Consider the following 21277-nt stretch of genomic DNA (forward strand, 5'->3'; position numbering starts at 1 on the left):
TCAACAGCCTCTTCAGTTTGATGAACGGCCAGTAGTCTGAAAACGCCGTATCAGGAGAATAAGAACGTATTTAACCACAGGAGTCAAGTTTGTCTGCAAAAACATTGAAATCAGGAGCGAGAATTGCTCCGACAATTCATCGCCGAAAGCTGTCTGCATCTCTTAATTATACGCACTAGGCTGTCATCCATTTTCTGGAACAAACTTGACGCAGTGGCGCAGCTCCAGTAATTCCGTTTTTTTTTTTTTTTTTTTTTTTTTTTTTGAGCAATCACGATTGCTTATTGTTCTCATTTGACTGTTTTTGAGGTCCTTTGATTTTTCCCACCGCCACCCTCCGCACCATCACCGTCGACGGGCTCCTCACGATGCTGCTCCTCTAGCGAAAGCCGTCTCCAGGTTGCATCCATGTCCTACACACACGCGCATACATACACAACTACACACACGCGCACACACACACACAAACACATACACACACATACACCTACACACACATACACCTATACACACGCATACATACAGACACCTACCTACACATACATTCATGCTTGCACACAGACACAAACACATATGCGTCCACACATATACACATACCCCCCCCCCCACACACACATTCATACACACATCTACCCACACACTTATGCCAGCACACAGACACAAACACACATACACATAATCCGTACACACAAACACACACGCATACATACACACACTCGTGATTGCGAAAAACATAATTTGAATTCAAGATGTCAAAATTCAATTTTTTTTTTTTTTTTTTTGAGCAATCACGATTGCTTATTGTTCTCACTTGACTGTTTTGATGTGCTATCATTTTATTTTCCCACCGCCACCCTCTGCCTGCATCACCGTCGACGGGCTCCTCACGATGCTGCTCCTAGAGCGAAAGCCGTCTCCAGGTTGCATCCATGTCCTACGCACACGCGCATACATACACAACTACACACACACACATACACCTACACATACACACACACGCACACATACACACACACGCACACATACACCTACACACACACAAACACATACACACACGCATACATACAGACACCTACACATACACACACACACACACATACACACAACTACCCACACATTCATGCCTGCACACAGACACAAACACATGTGCCCACACACACATACCCCCCACACACACTCATTCATACACACAACTACCCACACACTTATGCCAGCACACACATACACATACCCCTACACACAAACACACATGTCCCCCACACAAATACACACACTTGTGATTGCGAAAAACATAATTTGATTTCAAGATGTCAAAATTCAAATTTTTTTTTTTCGGGAAATTAGAAAATTTGGCAGACCCCAGCACATAAACTGAGTCAAACTCTGCTTGCCAGCGATTGACAGACACAAAAAATGCATGCATGCGAACAAAGGCTCCTTTTCAAGAACGAATAGAAAGAAAAGATATAACCAAACCAAAATTAGCTTTTTGAAAAAAAGTGAAGAAAATTCCCATTTCAATCTGGTATCGATTCCAGCAAGTTGAATCCGCCATTGACCGCACTTATTTTGGCCTAATTTTAAACTAACTAGTAATTTTTTCAGCATTTTTTTTCTTGACCAGTAATATGCTATTATGTTTGATTCTTATTTACGTTTGGTTCTTTTTAACTAAATTTGAAATGTGATCAAAAATCCGTATAATTCTAACAATTATTTTTTCACCGTTATACGTTTCGCGTTTACGACTTTATTCCGCTTTTTCTTCCTTCCTAAAATTGAGTATTTTCATTTAGTTTACATTTCTTAACGTTAAACTCTAATTACTTATGATTGATACATTTTCGTATGCTTCTTACGGTGGATATATTATAATAACTAATTTGAAAATATCAAGTGTCTCACTAGGGACATTTTTTTTTTACTTCCTTTTTCAAAAAAGGAAGTATTGTATTCGCGAAAAAAAATCACCCAAAAATCGGCCTTAATTTCCATTTTTCTCACCCTCAAATGAATTTTGAGTTTTTTTTCGACCCGATCACACGTGGATATATGCCTAGGAACGTACAGACACCCGAAATATCCATTTTAACGACCCCCGAGTTAATTACAACGAGTTGTCTCGTGACGTCCGTATGTACGTATGTATGTGCGTATGTGCGTATGTGTGTATGTGTGTATATATCTCACATAACTCAAAAACGGTATGTCCTAGAAAGTTGAAATTTGGAACATTGACTCCTAGTGGGGTCTAGTTGTGCACCTTCGCTCTTGGTTGCATTCGGATGTTCCTAAAGGGGTCTTTTGCCCCTTTTTGGGGGGAAATCATTGTTAATTTCGATGTAAACTCAAGTTGTATTATAATTTGTCGGACACTTGGCGAGATATCGCCAGTCTCGGTCGCCAAGTGTTGTCGCCAACTTGGCGACAAAATTGGCGATTTTTTTTTTAAAGTTTGATTTCAATTTGGCCACTGTTGGTGATATTTGGGGAGTAAACTATTGAATCACATTAAAACTGCCAATAATGGGGAAATGATATTAAATTGGAGTAAAAGGAAGTCATGTGATGCACACATCAGCTCGTTTTTTAAAGAAATATCTTCTTAAGTTGTTTCAAAGATTAAATTCTTCCTAAAAAAGCTTTCCATTAGAGGAACACAAGAAAAATACATGCATAATGAAACACAATCGATTTATCTCTCTCTTCTGTCTTTACCTCTTGCAAGAATTTTTAGAGAACTCAGATGTTGAAGTTGCAAAAAATGACACACGAATGTACAACTTTAAACTAAAAGCCTTATTCCTTCTCTTTTTCTTCCATTATTTGCGTCTCTGAAAACATTTCTTGCGAACAGGAAGCAGAGGTAAGATCCAAGTAAAGAAGCAATAGAAATGTTCCGGTTTAAGTTGGAGATATAAGCAGAAAAAAAAAAGCAATTCCGGGTGGAATACATTTTAAAAACGCATTTAACTGAGGAAATTGGAAACCCGTTTTGTTAAAAGAAATTGTAGATTTTTATGGGCAGCTAACATGCCATTTCAATGTTCTTAAATGCTTAGTTGTTTACAATTCATCTGCCTGATAGCTAATATGTAGAATTTAAAACTTATACTGTTTCGAACAAATTTTAATCGAATATTCTTACTCTGCTTTTAAGAGGAATTAGACATACACCCGCTCCTAATCAAAATAAAGGCACATAAAATGCTTTTTTTTTTTTTTTTTTTCTTCAAACTTAAACGAATGTATTTTGCTTAAAAGGCTTTACGTTTTTACGTAGAGGATCATTACTCAATGGGTATAAATTGGCTCTGCAAATCGTGTGAGGAAATAGCTTTATTTTGATTTGAGGTATCACTTTTGCTTATTGTTCACACTTGATAGTAGTTCAAGTCATTTGTTTTTATTTTTCTACTAGCTGTACCCGACGCGCGTTGCTACGCCAACAAAAAAATACATCATTATACTAATTTTCATGACAATCGGTTGAACGGGGCAGAAGTTGCTACTCTGCAGTGCCACCTGGTGGCGAGTGGCTTCAGTGAGCATATTATGCACCTTCTCCGTGGAAAAATACATATATGTATAGCAATTTTCATAATAATCGGTCCAGGTATCCAGTGAAGCCGTGACTCTACTCAAATTTTGTACTCACGCAGTTTGCAAGATCAATCCATCGCTAAAAATATCAAATAGAAAAAGTTTTAAATCCCCCCGTTGCATGAAAAGCCATAAAACAATAGAGAAAGAATTTATTTGTTCAAACTCAAGAAAAATGGCAACAGCTAACTTCTTATCAATGAGATCTTTCACGCGAATTAATTTCTGCAGCCGATCATTTTATTCGTATTTATCCAATGGATTGTGACTTAAATTGGAATAAAAAAGGAACTATCGATCGGATTTCTTTCGAACTGGTCTATAAACATTCCCAGTACCAAAAATAACAACCGGTGAAAGTTTCAGCCAAATCTGCCGGGTAGTTTTTGAGTTCATGGATGACATACAGACAAACATTCATTTATATATATATAAAGATTAGATGCTTATAATGCAAACTCCTCTGGTGCTTCCACGAACATGTTCCTCCTCCTCGGTGGTGGGATCTTTGTCCTATAGTCCACTGGCCTCCGCAAGCATGTTCCTTCTCCTGAGCGGTGGCGTCCATGTGCCCCGGAATCGAATTATTTATAAACGATCTTTTCGACTTCACACAATCCTTTTTGCGCGAAAACAGTAAACAGCGCATAACATTCAGCATCCAGCTCCTGGCATTCATTTGAATATTGACGTCTTAAATTAAAATTATCGCTGCGATAAAAGCCACTAGTAGAAACAAAAATCCGAACGAGTATGACCCTATCGCAATTCGTGATTTCGAAAAACATAATTTGGATTCAAGATCTCAAATTTCAAGCTTTTTTTTATGACCCTCTAAAAAATAAAATGTATTATTTCTCAACTTTTTTGAAAGCTATTTCGTTTAAAACTGATATAATAACGTGCACGTAATTATGTAAAGGTAAAAGAATAAAGAAATATTTACTGATCTCAATTAATATTTTTGTCCCTGATCATTTTGTCTAATTTTTAAAACTAAATTCGTTTCTTGTGCTAAAGGGTCAGTATCAGTAGTAATATAAGATTTGAGAATGGAAGTTCTTGGAGTAGTTAATGAGAGAATACAATAAACTAATATGATTTTCCTGACTAAGCATAAGTCCACTTTCCCAAATGAACGCAATTTCTTAGGTTTTATAGTAATTCTTCGTACTGCACATACTGCTTACAAAGCGAACATAAGTTATGGTTCCGTTCCGTAGAGACAACAGATTATTTGTGTCCATTATGAGATTCAAGAGTTACAGAAAAGGACATCAGGCCATAAAAGAAAACAATAGTGAATTGTTACAGTGAAAAAAGTGATAAGGAAGAGAAATTCTGAAATAATAGAAATTAAAAATATCTGATGAAAACTGTTCCCTGTTGAAGTTATTTCATATAAATATTTTATTTTTTAAGTTCTTTGTTATTATGTTTCCTTCTTCAGTATTGTTTCGCCCAAAGAACGTATCAATACAATGAGAGTCCACACTCTGTTCAAAGAGAAGATAGACCTTTCAGTCTGTCTTTCATGGGATATTTTTTCCGGAGATTTTTTCTGAAATAAAAAAAAATCTTAACCGAAAAGTATTCGCAATGGTCGTCTGCTTGGCACATATTTGTTCTTTTCGTAGCCAAACAAACACTGACTTAGCCAAATAGCGCATTTTTTTTTGTTTACATACAGTCTATCTTTCCCGTGAACGAAGTATACTTCCCATTGTTTCATGAAATTAAACTATTTGTGTCCCATGGTCTGCAGGAAATTGGAGGTCGTGGTGGCCTGATCGGTAAGGCATTGCACTCGTGACTGAATGGTCCCGGGTTCGATTCCAGCTGGTCGAAGATCCTCCGTGTTCATTGATGGCGACTGGGGCACGATAAATATTTCGTGGTTACAAAGTCTTCCAAGTGTATTAATACGTCTGAGGGTGCTGGACCAGGTGTTGGTCGGCTTCTGGTGTGAATAAAACGAAAATAGATCTGTCTCTTCAGTGCCCCAATCAACCGGTTAAACCACAAACAGTGGTAGGTACGGGGAGCTGGAGTTTGGGGCGATGCCTGTAATAAATAGTGTCAAATCGTAAACTGGTTACATATTCGTATTCCTCCTCTTTTAAAAATCGCTCATCCTCTTTATGAAACCTTCTTGTTCATTTTTATTGAAATTTTAAAAATTTGGAATAGTTGAAGTAACCAAGAGCTCATTTTTGAGCAATCACGATTGCTTATTGCTTTCATTTGACTGTTTTTGACGTTCCTTTGATTTTTCCCACCAGCACCCTCCGCAGCATCACCGTCGACCGGCTCCTCACGATGCTGCACCTCTAGCGAAAACCGTCTCCAGGTTTTGTCAATATCCTACACTTACACGCATACATACACGCACCTACACACATATACATATATACACCTACACACAAATACATACACCTACACACATACACAAACACATACACACAACTACCCACACACTCATGCCTGCACACAGACACAAACACATATGCCTACACACACATACACATACCCCCACACACACGTACACACATACACACAACTACCCACACACACATACCCCCCCACACACAAACACACACGCTTACATGTACACACACACTCGTGATTGCGAAAAACATAATTTGAATTCAAGATGTATCTGATTTCTTTTTTTTACCGTAAGAAAGTAAGAAGAATTTTCCTCATGAAAATTTCGCGTATGCATCGTGTGAAGCAATATGAAGCTGCAGCGCCGTCTATGATAAAAATTCTGTACTGAAGACAAAATTAACTACAACAGAGTCTTGACTAAGAAATGAAAAAAAAAATGAATTAAACATTCTCTTGTTATTCAACTTGAAAACCTTCACTCAGTTATGGAATACCCGGTCGTCAAAAAACGTTAACACATTTTTACGTAGTGTTTTTGAATGTTTATACAATGGGGGTCATTTCCAAAATTTTAATAGTATCTTTTTCTGAAAGAACATGCTTAAAAACATAGGATGTAACCATTTTTTATATAATTTGTTTAAGTTTAATATTTTAAAAACATTACTTAAATCGGTGATCTTTCATTGTTTACACTTCTGTCGTGTGACATCACAAATGATGAAATGCCATTCTGTGTTGCCATTCACAGTGCAAATTATTTAATTCGCATCCTTACACACGTGTATTGGCAACGATAGGGTTGATAGCAAGTGTGGAGCGCAATTTTAATTCGCTGCTTGATTATCATGACGTGGAATCGCGGTAGAAAGATGCGCCAAAACGCATCATTTGTGACGTCATCTAGACCACGCCTTGTTTCAAAAATCGGACATTTTAAAAAATTAATTAAAAAAAAAACTGTTGGGAAAATGAAAGTATTTTCTGGGGCCATGTTTTTTTTTTTTTTTCTTGCTTTTTCTATCAATTTCAGTGACAAAAGTACTACTTTTGACTGAAGGAAACAACCCCATTGTAAAAACGAGCTTTTATCATATATATTTTAAATCTAAAAAAACTAACACACTTTTTTAGCGCTAAAAAATAATTTTCTTCCGAAAGGAAAATCTTTTTAAGGACAAGAAAAATGCCCCATTTTTTAATAAACCGAACGGAACTAATGGCGAAATAATAGTATAATTAGTAACTTTTATACTTTATTCTTTTATGCTGTATCTAACGACGATAAAATGATGTTGTAGTTCGAGATCTTTTCCGTTAATAAAGTTAAAATATTCTTTTTCGCGAACGAGTGATCTCCAGGGGAATTGTTTTCATTTGGATCACATGTCCAAACCATTAACCTCTGACAACAAAGAAAATAAATTGACCTGCCTCGGTCATCCCTTTAACCCAGAACTTTCTCCCTCGGATAGAAGGGGAAACATTAGGACATCATCAGACGACCGCAGCCTGCAAACGACATTCTGACGATCGTTTATTGATCGTTCGCGTTTCAATGCAATTCCGAAAACCCTTTTTGCCTGTTCTGGAATTCGGTCTTTTCGTTGCCATGGCTACGGCGAAAGAGTGCGAGAATGTGACCACACCATGTAACTGGACATTAAAAATTTCGACAATGTGTCAGAAGGAACCTTACAAGAGAAGGAAGGTATTTACGAATTTCCGGAGTTTGAGGGGGAAATATATTCCGTACTTTTGATTCTTTGTTAGAATTGCAAGTGATTGCGCAATAGGGAACCTATAATAAAAATGAGAAAGTAAAATTCGACAAAAAAAAATGTTTATGGATCTGGTTTCACTTTTTTTAATGGAATAAAGCAACTCAGTTTGATGCCAATACTTTTCGAAGTACGTAGTTTTATTAATTTTTTAAACCATTTTTTTTGCTTCCATTTTTCATTCTATTTAATTGATTTATTATTGCTTTTATGATTTTTAGACCGTTTTTGAGCAATCACGATTGCTTATTGCTTTCATTTGACTGTTTTGGCTTGCTATCATTTTATTTTCCCACCAGCACCCTCTGCCAGCACCACCGTCGACCGGCTCTTCACGATGCTGCTCCTCTAGCGAAAACCGTCTCCAGGTTGCGTCCACATCCTACACTCACAAGCATACATACACACACCTGCAAACACACATACACACACACAAACACTCATGCCTGCACACACACACACACTCATGCCTGCACACAGACACAACACACACGCACACACCTACACACACACACACACTCATGCCTGCATACAGACACAAACACACACGCATACATACAAATTCCAACACACACACACACATACCCACACTTATGCCTGGGCACAAACACACACCCCTACATACACACACACACACACACTCGTGATTCCGAAAAACATAATTTGAATTTAAGAAGCAAAAATTCAAATTATTTTTTTTTTATTTATTTATTTGAATAACTCTATGTAGCGTAATAAAAAGAAATCCATATAGCTACTTGAGCAAGAAACACATTGGCTATTCGTGACTTGTTTACTATATACCATGGGGCATGTCCATAAATGATATCACACTTTTTTCAGCATGTTTGATATGCCTCCCTCCCTCCTCCTGAATATTACTCATTCATATTGTTCTTTTTTTAAAAATCAACCACAATGTGTGAATCACACTTTTTCGTCTCTCCCTCCCCCCTCGACAAAAACGGTGGCAGTTTCAGGGGTCCCCCTCCACCCCTCGAATGTTGACATCATTTGTGGACGACGCCCTGGCGAAAACAAAAAACTTTGTATCGGTGGGAGCCGTGTTCGCTCCTCGTGATTTATTACATTCAATGGAACTTTTAATGTTCCTTAATGTACATTTGGCGGATTATTTTAGTTTAACAGATCTTACAATTGCTATTCAAAGTTCAGTTGGCGGGTTTATTAATATGACATTGGAACTTTTAATGACATTTCATGGAGAGTTTATTTATTTAGTGGTTTATTTACTATTTTCATAACTTAACTTTATTTCTTATAGTACGCTTTTTACTTTATATGGAGGTTTCTCTTATTGTGTAATAGTTCATTCAGCTTAACCCCTCCGGACCTGGTGTCCGGTATACCGGACATACACTTTAAACAGCTGCTAATCATTTAATAATTGATTTAATTAGTTGATTTTTTTGTAGTTGACACTTTACATTCTACTTATTATAATCTGTGAAATAATTTTTCGTTTTGGGATTGGCAACACTGACATATAAGGATTTAGAGATACAGATTGGCTCATTTTTCCAACCATGGATTTTCATCTGAAAAGCGAGGTTTTTTCTTGATTTTTTTAAAAATATGTTGTCTTTAATTAATCGTTTCAAACGCTTATATTATGTTTTATAATTGTTTGTAGAACATTTTATAATGAAGTTTGTTTGGTATTTTATCGTTTTTGTATATGAAATATTGATTTCAAAAATATGAGTTCGGAATATTGGACGTGCCATAACTCTTTTAATTTTTCTCCTACAAACTCAAAATTTTGTCTATAAGCTACCCTTTAGCCATAGTACACTGTGTACCAAATATCAAAATTTTTGGTCCACTATTTCATAATTCCGACTGAAGGGGTTAAAAATCCATTATAAAGACATATAAAAAATATGGTACCGACGAAGAGGTATGCCAAAAACGAATTTTACGGACGATTCCTTAAATTCAAGCTAAATTCTGTACCTCAGAGCCAGAAGGACGTAAGTCAGATTATGGCAATTTAACAGGAGAGAGGAAAAACTTTTTTCTTGCTCATGCAAAGGATGGGATTCGCGCTCTTTTAACCGTGGTAAAAAAATTGAAAAGGATGGTTTTTTTTAATAATTACGTTCACATGGCTTGATGCGGGATAGGCTTCTACATACACTGCACTAATAAACGGAAAATCGCAATTTTTGGACTTACGTGAGTCTAGCTCTTACTTACAGAATTTATTGAAGTACTAGCTGCGTGCCCGGCGTTGCACGGGCTAGTTAAAAAATGAAAGAGATGTCCAATTGGCGTTTTTGTATTACTCTGACATCAGTTTCTAAAGCGCTGAGGAATAAATAAATACGCGTATTGCAAGGTTTGCAAAAGACCAGTAGAGCATATTTTTGGCAAAAATCTCTTTAACGTTAATCATAGTTATCAATGATACAAGTTATGAGTATTTTCAATTAGCACAAAAGATGAAAATATATGCATTATCAACTATAATCTGTGCTCACTTTAAACTGAATTAAATCTGATAGACTATATCTGAAATATTTATGTACAATTGCAATCAGCTTCTTACATAAAACGACACACATTTTGGTTGATTACGTGAAACTAAAGCACCAAGACTTACTAAATACCAATATGCATTAATTTAATATCAATTCATCAGATTCCAATTAAGCTTTAGTTAAAATCCTTAAAAACAATCTTTTTTGTTCAACACAGTTTCACTTAAAGAAATCCAAACAATCTTAATTTAACGTGTTCTTTTAACGATACAAACTGTATTTCAAAAATAGAAACAGAAAGGAAAAAGAGTTATTAGTATTACAATTCGAAAACTCACCCATGTGACGGTAAAATGTCCAACAAAATAAACATAATTAGTCGCACATCCTAAATGTACCAAAATATGAGGACGGTGAATGATAAACTTACACTACAATCAATAAACATTACTAAAGAAACATTTTTCATATTCTGAAAAGAGTTAAGAAAGTTGAATGTAAAAAATAAAAAAAGAACAGACGATAAAATAAAGGCTATGTCAGAATAGAGCAACTAATTTTAAACTAATTTAAAACGAAATTCTAGATGGAAACGTTGTTTTAAGATTTGGACAGCAGCCAAAAAAATCTCTTTCAAAACAATTTTTAGAATTTTATTTGCTCACCCATATGCAAAATGGAAACAGGAAAGAAATAAAAATTCCTGAATAACGTTGTGTTAATTAACGTTCTAATTAATATCTCCGCAAATTAAAGTCGTACAATTACGAGATTGGTCCTATTGTTTTTATTGGAAAATTTCGAATTGATCGGTATCTCGTTCGACTCTCGATTCGCAGCGGTTCTCGAGAAGATCGATCTTCAGACAGACAGACAGACAGACAGACGGACGCGAACAAATTTTAATACTATAGTGGAAGTGGATAAAATAATGATAAAAGCTGAAACTTTGAATTAAAAGCCATTTGAAGTACTTGAACATTGTTATACAATTTGTATTTTTAAAAAATATAAAAGGGTTAAAATCGGTTTTAGCTGTCAATCTTTTGTTATTTTAGAATTTAATGGTAGCCTTTTGTTACACATCATCACAGAAATTCGCCAACTTACAAAAGACTCGATTTTAGCATTGCTGCAAAAGGTTTTCCTGTTCTTTATGCGTATCGAGAATATTTTAAAATGACAAAAAGGGAACTTTTTATCCTCCGAAAAAGCATGCAGGGTAGATTTAACGCTTCAGCGAGAAAGATAACGATGACTCACAGAAAAAAAAAGTATTTCAGTTAGAAAAGGGGGTTGGACAGAAATAGAAAGGGAGTTGCTTTTTACTTCCTTTTACAAAAAAGGAAGTATTGTATTCGCGAAAAAAATTTCACTCAAAAATCAGCCTTAATTTCCATTTTTCCAACCCCCGAACGAATGTTGAGTGTTTTTTTCGACCCGACCACACGTGGATAAGTGCCTAAGAACCTACAGACACCGGAAATATTCATTTTGACGACCCCAGAACTAATTACAACGAAATTTCTCGTGACGTCTGTATGTACGTATGTATGTGAGTATGTGTGTATGTATCTCGCATAACTCAAAAACGGTATGTCCTAGAAAGTTGAAATTTGGTACGTAGATTCCTAGTGGGGCCTAGTTGTGCACCTTCCCTTTTGATTGCATTCGGATGTTAATAAGGGGTTCTTTTGCCCCTTTTTGGGGGGAAATCATTGTTAATGTCCATGTAAACTCAAGTGGTTTTATAATTTGTCGGACACTTGGCGATATATCGTCATTCTTTTGGTCGCCAAGTTTTGTCGCCAACTTGGCGACAAATTTGGCTTCTTTTTTTTTTTTAATTTTAACTTTGGTTTCAAATTGGCCACTGTTGGTGATATTTAGAGAGTAAACAATTGAATCACATTAAAATAGCGAATAATGGGGAAATGACATTAAATTGGAGTAAAAGGAAGTCATGTGATGCACACATCAGCTCGTTTATGTACAGCTAAGTCATATCGCAAATGTAAATAGATTAAAGGAAACCTTATTTACAGAGGTTTAATCTTGCAATCAAGATTACAGGTGTTTTAAAGATGCTAGAAACAGTTTCTTTGGTACGATGAAAATAAATGTCTCGCATTTTTATTTCTGCGTGGTGAATGCTGCGAAACTCTTTGCAACTGAAAACATCTTTTAATTTTCCTTTCAATGCAACTGCAATCATTGGCTTCAAATGCGAACATCTGTAAAAGAATTAGATTAGGAAAGCGTTTAAAGACGTTTCAAAGGTTGCAATTACTAAGTTAAAAGTGGTAAACCTAATTTATTATTTTGTTCTTAAAACTCAATAGCAGGTACAGAGGCTCACAAGAAAAAAAGCTCAATTATTCTTTAATATAGCTTGTATGAACTGTCAATTTTTCTGACGTTTTGTTAGCAGCAATTGGGAATTTTGTGCAGGAAAAATATTTCAAGAATCAATGTTTTACTATTGCAAAAGGTTGAGTATGCATTAGGTTGCAAAACGTTATGTATGCTTTAAGTTGCAAAAAGTTTAAGTATGCAGTAATGCCTAAAACATCAATTAAGCTATTTTACATTGCGAAAAAAAGCCTCATTTCTATACATTACTTTTTTTCCCCTTTATTTACCATTAGTGGTACCCGCACGGCTTTGCGCATAATAGAAAACTTAAAAGGTCTTTTGGCTCGCCTGTATATTTACAAATAATGTATGGTGAATTTTCTCGCCAATTGGCTGGTTCCCATGTTACGGTTCCACGCTATGATAATTTCGTATCTCGCCAATTGGCTTGGGCCCATGTTACAATTTCATGTTATGATAATTTCGTAATTTACTCGTCCATCTTATGATATTTTTGTTCTTAAAATTGGAATAGAAAAAGAACCACATCGAGTTTTCGAAAAATCGCTTCGAGGTGCACACCCCCTTGCTACAAACTAACTTTGTGCCAAATTTCATGAAAATCGTCAGAACGGTCTAGGCGCTATGCGCGTCACAGACATCCTCCGGACAGACTTTCAGCTTTATTATTAGTATAAAGAAGATTAAGAGCATTTCATTTATTTATCATGAAAATATACACACATTTTTATCTTTTCACGTAGAAAACGTGTGTTTAAATAAAATTTTAATTCTTTCATTTAATTTTATGTTTATTTATTTACTGCAGTTTAAAAGAATTCACAGCAGCTGGGCGTATTCAGTAAGAGCGCATTCATATCTTTAAAACGTAACATTACAACTATTAATATGATTTATTTAAATACAAAACAATTTAACTTTCTTAATATTTTACATTTCATATCAAAAAATTTTTTATTTAATTGCATTTAAAGCACATTAACGTGAAATTTAAATTTCTGAACATACATCATTTGTATGGTAAAACATACGTTCTTTGTCTTTAATAATCTATTTTGCATGTTTTATAATTGAATTGTATTTGCATATTTTATACTTTAACATTAACTCTAGAATTCACTAAACTCTCGTAGAAATAAACTATTTTTAACTTAACTCGGGGATTCTGATGCAGACAATTAAAATGGCTCTGAGCTAATATTATCAACGCGAGGGTTATCTAAACGGATCATTATCTGGGAGTAATTTCGCGCTGTGGAAAGGAAAATTATTTCTATTACTTTGAAGCTGCATTTCGAAATAGGAAACTTAAGCTTCATCACTTTCCATTTGTTTCGCTAAACTTTATTTATTTTCTTTAAAGAGCGTAACTGAAATTTGCTGCAGTTGTATAATTAATGCCTTTACACTTGTTGTGCACGAAGTCACGGGATTAAATTCATTTTCCTCCTATCTACTTCGTGAAAAGTTTAGTTTATTTCTGCAAAAGTAAATGTTTATTTATGTCCAAAGATGTTTTATGTAATATAAGCTGAGCTGCATTTATGCCAAAGTAAAAAGACGGGAATTACTTCTATCTTCTCCTGTAGATTATCTTTTCTTTACTAATAATAAAGCTGAAAGTCTCTCTGTCCGGAGGATGTCTGGATGTCTGGATGTCTGTAGGATGTCTGTAGGATGTCTGTGACGCGCATAGCGCCTAGACCGTTCGGCCGATTTTCATGAAATTTGGCACAAAGTTAGTATAGAGCATGGGGGTGTGCACCTCGAAGCGATTTTTCGAAAATTCGATTTTGTTCTTTTTCTATTCCAATTTTAAGAAAAAAATATCATAAGATGGACGAATAAATTACGAAATTTTCATAACGTGGAACCGTAAATGGGCACAAGCCAATTGGCGAGATACGAAATTATCATAACGTGGAACCGTAACGTGGGCACATGCCAATTGGCGAGAAAATTCACTACACATCATTTGTAAATATGCAGGCGAACCAAAAGACCTTTTAATTTGCTATTACGGGCGAAGCCGTGCGGGTATCACTAGTAAAAACTAAAGTAAAACTTCAACATCTACTTGATAAGCTAGAAATAATACTTCGCATTTTATTTCTGCATAAATATAGCACCGTCCTATTCCTCCTACCACCCTCCTGACTCTCTTCTATGCATGTTTATTCGTGTAACGAGCTGATGTGTGCATCACATGACTTCCTTTTACTCCAATTTAATGTCATTTCCCCATTATTGGCAATTTTAATGTGATTCAATTGCTTACTCTCTAAATATCACCAACACTGGCCAAATTGAAACCAAATTAAAAAAAAAAATCGCCAAATTTGTCGCCAAGTTGGCGACAAAACTTGGCGACCAAAAGACTGGCAATATATCTCCAAGTGTCCGACAAATTATAACACCTCTTGAGTTTAAATCGAAATTAACAATGATTTCCCCCCAAAAAGGGGCAAAAGACCCCCTTAGAAACATCCGAATGCAACCGAAAGGGAAGGTGCACAACTAGGCCCCACTAGGAGTCTACGTACCAAATTTCTACTTTCTAGGGCATACCGTTTTTGAGTTATGCGACATACATACACACATACGCACATACGCATATACATACGTACATACGGACGTCACGAGAAAATTCGTTGTAATTAACTCGGGGGTCGTCAAAATGGATATTTCGGGTGTCTGTACGTTCCTAGGCATATATCCACGTGTGGTCGGGTCGAAAAAAAAACTCAACATTCATTCGGGGGTGAGCAAAATAGAAATTAGGGCCGATTTTTGAGTGAAATTTTTTTCGCGAATACAATACTTCTTTTTTTGTAAAAGGAAGTAAAAATGTACTCTGCTAATATGTGAAATCGTTTCTGTAAAGTTAGATGCGGCAGGAAGGTAAAAGGCAGCATCTGCATTTTTTTTTTTTTTTTTCGCTTTTTCGCATTTTTACCATCTATGGTATTTTAGCTTTATTGGGCATGCTTGCGTATTTGCTTTCCGCTGAAACCAAATAAGCGTGCTTTATTGCACGAAAAACACGCCAAATTCCAACATTTAGGGTAAACGCACCAGTAGTGGCCAGAGTTAAGCATATTTTCCGTCCTTTTTTAAACTGTGGGTCTACAATATTTATTCCAATTTTAAAACTGAGCTCTACCTACTGCACATTTAAATCCATTGGGAGACCTGGAATCCTTATTTTTCAAATTTTTTTAGTAGGTAGTTGTTTTAAAGGCTATTTTTTGCATTTGCACATTGCCACAAAAGAAATTTACAAACTTTGGATGCGAATTTTTTTCTATCAAATAATTATTTTATTTTTCCATTTTATCATCAACAATCCCCATTACAGATTCACTTTGAAATTTTGACCAAAAAAAAAAAAAGAAAAGAAACCACCGTACAAAAGATTAGGATTATTTTTATAGCAATTAAAAACTAAAACAATTCCATGTATTCAATATTTTCCGGCGGCAAATTGGGCTTCCAGTTTGGATTCCAGCGAACCATGTTCGGTTTTCCTTTTAAAGTTTATTTATACTTGAAACTTCATTTGAATAAATGCTGCTTAACTTTAATATGTTTGTGACGTAAGGAATCTTTTTCTACCGGAAGGGATCAGACATTAATAGCGGCATTTCAATAGGTTTCCTTTAATCTCGAAGTACATTTAAACTGATTTCAAGAAATATCTTCGGTTTATTCATTTCCAGTTTTCGGCGAATCTTTGCCAAATTTGGAACAGATGTTCTTTGTCACCTCTATGTGGGGGAGAACGCACCACGGGGGGGGGGGGGGTGCAAGAAAATCTGTGAAGTGGACTGTTTTTGGAGTTTTAAAGAAATCCAGAGTTCTAAATATTAATTTTGAGTTATGAAATTGCTTTTTTCTACACTTTGATGGGAAATTTTACATTGTTTCTTTTTTTAAATACTGGTTGTTTGGCATGCGTTACTTGATACATTTTATTTTTGAGGTAGACCGTGCATCCCCATGCAACGCAACTATTAAATTTGTAAAAAAAAAAGTAAATGTAATTTTTTATCGTTTTAAAAGAAAAGTAGACTGCTTTGAGATTGTTGATATTTATGTCTTTTTAGGTTTTCCTTGCCTCCTCGAAAACGTTCAAAAGAGTACTCCTATTCGAACAAAAAAAAAAAAAAAACAGTCAGTGTATTTACTGTTTACGCACATAATTATAACATTCGTTTCACAATTTGTTTTGAAAATTACTACTTTTTCATTCAACAATAATTTTACTATTGTTTAGTTATGTTTTGAATGATTGCCTTATAGTCTTCAAAAAAAAAAAAAGAAAAGAAAAAGAAAACTGAAGTCCTAAATTAAGTGGCTAATAAAAATTTACAAATGACCACAAAATGAAATGTGTCATAAACCTAGGCCAGTTATGTATAGTAAAGAGAGTACTATTAAAATAGCACGGACTTTGCAGATTGCCACGAAGGAAAAGATGCTTTCCATTGTAGCAACACTGTAATAGAAGTAAAAGTGTTAAAGGGCAGAAATTCAACTCGAAAAAAGCTTTATTACCTAAAACAGTGTAGATAAAAATTGTCTGTTGAAAGTACAAGCAGAAATTTTCTGTACATCCACACCATCTTTAGTTTTTGTTGAGTTCTGTGCTGTTCAACCTTAATTTTGAACTCAGCTGCACAAAGTTTTCGAATATCACATTTAAAATTTTATACGAAATAAGTAGTTAATTTATAGCACACCACGCATGTAAAACTGCATCACATGTGATAAAACTATATAATTATGACAGAAAAATATGGCGAAAACAAAATTTTAACTATTTGAGATTTTTTATTGAAAACGTTAAAAAAACTGAAAATTGCGAAATCTTCTACTCTTTTGTGGCAAAGAAAAGAGCTATACCACACACCCCAAAATTTTTATGGCAGTTTAGTGCCATCAATGGCACCTTTTTCGCGCAACTCATCATCTAAAATAGAAACATACTAATTTTGGCTAAAAACATGAAAAAACAGCATTTTTTCGAAACTTCAACCTAATTGCGGCAGATCAAGAAATTGACAGGAAAAAAATCAAATATTTTATGTGCACTTTGTCCCACCAATGGCACCTTTTCCGCACTACCCATCATCAAAATGAAAAAAAAAGTTGTTTTTCGACCCACTCTATTGTACAAGCTTGCTTACGTGGTTTCCACTGAAAAACAAAAGCAAAAAAAAAAAAAACTCAAAACGAACAATGAGGTTGTTTCCTTTAGTCAAAAGCAGTACTTTCTGTCACTGAAATTGATAGAATAAGCAAAAAAATAATAACATGGACCCAGAATACTTTCATTTTCCCAACAGTTATTTTTTAATTATTTTTTTAAAATGTCTGATTTTTAAACAAGGCGTGGTCTTGATGACGTCACAAATGATGCTCTTTGGCGCATCTTTCTATCACGTTTCCACGTTACGATAATCAAGAAGCGAATTAAAATTGCGCTCTACGTTTGCTATCAACCATATCGTTGCCAACACATAATGTGAATTAAATATTTTGTTCTGTGAATGGCAACACTGAATGGCATTTCATTACTTATGATGTCATCGGCAGAAACATAGACAATAAAAGCGCACCGAATTAAGTTTTTTTTTTAAATATTAAAGAAATTATTTAAAAAATGGTCAGATCTTATGTTTTTAAGCATGCTTTTTCAGGAAAAAATACTTTTAAAATTTTGGAAACGACACCATTCTAATATTTTCTTTTTGTTAGTATTGAATCCACAACGTGTTTCGTCAAATACATCAAAAAACCTCATTGCTGCAGACACTGCTCTTCACCTGTCTGTGGCAGTATATTTCTCATTATTTCCCGTCAAAGGTGAACCTGGGGTGAACACAGCATCGTTTCCGCCTGAGTAATCAATGGAATTTCATAAGGAACAGTACTTATGCTTCCGTTTTCGTATGATCGGATGTTTTGGAGAGAGGTATCATTGCTATTCCGTTTCGGTGATCCGTAAAGTGCCAAGGCATCCATAAAGAGCTGCATAAAAATCACAGAATGAACAGAGACGAATGAGATGTGGTTATTATCAGTTTTCTTAAGGTTCAGATTCAGAGTCTTTTTCGGATAATAATCCTCATTTTCCAATTCAATGTACTGATTTAGTTGTTTTTTGCACTTGGATAAAATACACAATGCGCAGTTTTACACATCAGAGCAGATGAGATGAATCAAATTTAGCAATATGTAGGGGAAAACCACCGATAGTTGACATTTTTGAAATACATGAAATAACAAGGGAAACAGGTGGCAAAAATCAAAATTTGACTGTATGTGTTGCGTAGCTCTCCAGTGAGGACAGTGCGAAATTTCGTACCGTCAAGTATAGCGACAAGGTCTCCGCGATCGTCTGATGACAAAACTGTATATTTTCCAATCCCTTTAGGGGGATTTCTTTGAGGAGTTTGCTAGGAATAAGCTGCAAGGTAAGCATTGCAAACCCAAATACCCTTTTAAAATTTTGATTAAAAAGGAATTAAAAAATTTTCTGTAGACTCCTAAGTGTGCACAAATTCAGTTAAAATAGTAATAAAAAAAATTTGAATTTTGACCTCTTGAATTAAAATTATGTTTTTCGCAATCACGAGTGTGTGTGTGTGTGTGTGTGTGTGTGTGTATGTAGGCATGTGTGTTTATGTGTGTGTGGGGAGTATGTGTGTTTGTGTGTAGGGGGTATGTGTATGTGTGTAGGCATGTGTGTGTCTGTGTGCAGATATTAGTGTGGGGGTAGTTGTGTGTATGAGTGTTTGTGTGTGCTGGGGAATGTGTATGTGTGTGTAGGCATATGTGTTTGTGTCTATGTGTAGGCATGAGTGTGATGAGGGTGTGGGTAGTTGTGTGTAGGCATATGAGTGTGATGAGTGTGTGGGTAGTTGTGTAGGTGTGTGTGTATGTGTAGGTGTCTGTATGTATGTGTTTGAGTGTGTGTATGTGTTTGTGTGTGTGTATGTGTTTGTGCGTGTGTATGTGTTTGTGTATGTGTGTGTAGGTGTATGTGTGTGTATGTGTTTGTGTGTGCGTGTGTGTGTGTAGTTGTGTATGTATGCGCGTGTGTGTAGGACATGGATGCAACCTGGAGACGGCTTTCGCTATAGGAGCAGCATCGTGAGGAGCCGGTCGACGGTGATGGTGCGGAGGGTAGCGGTGGGAAAATAAAATGATAGGACGCCAAAAACAGTCAAGTAAGAACAATAAGCAATCGTGATTGCTCAAAAAAACACATAAATATGTCTCTGTTGGGATTTGTGTCAATTATTGAAACTGTAAATGACATAATATTGAATACTTGGCATGATAGGATATCATCCGCTGGGTAATAATATAACTTGACAATACTGTCTTATTCTTGCGTTATTTAGATGATTAAAGAGCGAATCCTTCTATTTTAACCTCCAAATCATTTCGGAACCATCATATCCAATAGTTGACAGGGGACGTAGACTATTAAAGTTACAACACGTGAACTAATGAATTATTCCTAGTTTCAATACATGCATGAATGTTTATAATTTTGTTCATGAAACTGTTTTTAACTAGCACTCGATGATCATGAGCAAATATCCTTGTCCCTTCGGGGACATTATAAGCCAGTTTCACTGTAGCTACTACACTGTTATAACCAGGGAGTCCAGGCGAGTGAATATATTCCCCCTAAGGTGAACTCATGGTGCCAAAGGGTGCCATGCTGGCCAGGAAATAGAGCAAAGTTGCCAAAACAACAGGAAATCGCAGAATGGCGCATGCGCTGCGGCATACATCCAACCACTTCAATATGGCAGACGATTGATAGTTCGCGTCTATACGACTTGGATATTAAATAACAGACACTATTGGATTTAATAAACTCAAATATTCTAGGAAATTAACAAGTAAGTACAGCTTTTGATCACTTTGTAGCTTTTAGGGCTTTCAAACATAGTTAATAGTGTTAAAAAGTACATTTGCTGCTTTTCAGTTTCCGTTACTGTCGTTTAGTTTCAGTTTACCGTTACTGCCACGAAATTTCCATCATTCAAAACGCTACTAAAAATATCTGTCATTATTTTCTTGAGTAGTCGATAAATAACATTTAATCATCAAAATTATAACCGGCAATAAGATTATCAATAACCAACAAGTGAGAACCTGAAAAAAAAAATGATTCTTGTAATTCGTAGATTATAACAGAGCAAGCGAAAAAAATAACCAGGAAAGAAATTAAATCTCTCTCCGTCTAGCTTTTTTTTTTTTTATTCAAGTGTTTGAATCATTTCCTGTTAGCGGTTAATGTCTCGATTGCGTTAGAAATTTCTTTTGGTTTTTAAACTGTCGAAAAACTTCACATGTGCATTTTATTTTGTTACTCTTGATTGAAATTTTGAACGTTTATGAAACGATTTTGTTATTCGAAACTGTAATATCCCAGAATATTTTTGGCTCTCCATGTAAATAATCCATAAGTACATTCAGTAATTTACCGCCCTATAGCCAGGGCTAAGGTAGAAATACATGAAATACACCGCCAGCTCAGTCAATTTTATAAGTACGTCTATACTTCATTTTCGGTACGGGTTATGTTGTAGTAAATGT

Source organism: Uloborus diversus, chromosome 4, assembly GCF_026930045.1.
Source record: "Uloborus diversus isolate 005 chromosome 4, Udiv.v.3.1, whole genome shotgun sequence".
Taxonomy (NCBI): domain Eukaryota; kingdom Metazoa; phylum Arthropoda; class Arachnida; order Araneae; family Uloboridae; genus Uloborus; species Uloborus diversus.